Here is a 1455-nt window from a genome sequence, read left to right as displayed (position 1 = left end):
ATGGGCGTACAAGTGGGTTGCTACATTTGCATACTGCCCACGCCATGCAGTGGGCATGTGGGCGGTCACCCAAGCAAGGATGGCCCTTGCTGATTAACTTCATTTAAACCATTGCTCTAAATGACAATAAAATGACGAAGAAATTTCAGTCGAAAATTTTTAAGCAACCAAAATTTGTGACCTAATTCATCAATGAAAGACTAAGGTATGGCCTGATAAGTAGGTATCTTCTTGCAGCTCTAACCTTGCTCTATCCACTGGTGCTTGCTGTACTTCAATCAGTTGCTTCACTACTGAGTTATAAAATAAAATGGTCCACCATGTGACAAAAGTAGCCATTTAATGTTTCCGTTTATTATCCGTAAATTGGTCATGCTGCATCTCCAGTACTATCCGTATACTAGTAATGTCGGGGAACAGCCAGGTCAAGGATCTCTTATCTCAAGAATTGTAAACACTACTATAGCGGCCTTGTTACCAGTAGGTAAAGGACAAGGTATATGCAAGAGAAGCTAAATTTTCAGACTTTAAAAATTTTTGTACACTATGAGAAGATGAAAATATTTCCACTTGAATTTTTCTGAAACGAAAAATTTTTGTATAAAAAAAGGCAAATTACGGTATTAATTTTGTATGTATGGTTTTATAATTGTAATAACTGCACAGATTGATTAATTTTCCAAAAAATAATCATAAGTATGTTATCTTTTATTCTTCTAAAATTTTTAGTTAGTCCATGAAAATGTAGAATTAGACTTGTAATACCTTAATGATTATGTAAACTGTACATGTACTGTATGAGGAACAGAGTTTTAATAGCTAGTAATAACACACTTAACATTATTTATCGTCTTATTTTTATAGTCAGGATATACTGCTCTAGTTGCAGCAACAAGAGAAGGACATGATGAGATTGTAAAGTTATTAAGTAAAGAAGCTGATCAAAATACTTCAGTTCATGTGAGTCAGTATTATAGCAGTCACATCTACTGTACCATTTTACCACTCCCACTTGTAAAATCTACATAGGAAATATGACCCAATAAGAGCTTAGTAGTACATGTAGTAATAATCATGTTAAAATTAGTTAGCTCCACTTCAATACAGTACCATACAGCTGGAATTATTAGCAGGAAAAGTGTGGATGTGATAATTAAAGTAAAATCTGTTGTTTTAGTTAATTGTGACCACATGCAGCCACTAGAATTATTGCCAATATAAAATTTGTCAGTTGTAAATTTTTAGCAAATTTCCAAATTTAACTCCCATCAATATTTCTGACTGTACGGTATTTAACTTACTGCATGATTCATTGTAGAATAAGGAGTTATATGAAGCTGCTGAAAGAGGTGATGCTACTGGTGTCCAGTCTGCACTGTCTCAAGGAGCTAATGTAAACTATGAGAATCCTGAAGAGGTAACTACTGCAGTATATGCATACATGTACATGTACAG

The 1455-nt window shown here is 34.1% G+C and overlaps 1 long non-coding RNA gene across 1 annotated transcript in view; it reads left to right on the top strand.

Annotated features, from left to right (window-relative positions):
* Positions 1-870: 870 nt before the first annotated feature.
* The window catches only part of LOC105315256 (uncharacterized), a 7307-nt gene continuing 6722 nt past the window's right edge, over positions 871-1455 (top strand). The window contains exons 1-2 of the long non-coding RNA XR_002188754.1: positions 871-960; positions 1319-1417. This is a non-coding gene — a long non-coding RNA (uncharacterized LOC105315256). The remainder of the gene's footprint in view (positions 961-1318; positions 1418-1455) is intronic.

This window comes from Amphimedon queenslandica, unplaced genomic scaffold, assembly GCF_000090795.2.
Source record: "Amphimedon queenslandica unplaced genomic scaffold, v1.1 AMPQUscaffold_11216, whole genome shotgun sequence".
NCBI lineage: Eukaryota > Metazoa > Porifera > Demospongiae > Haplosclerida > Niphatidae > Amphimedon > Amphimedon queenslandica.
This window is presented reverse-complemented; position numbering and strand designations above follow the sequence as displayed.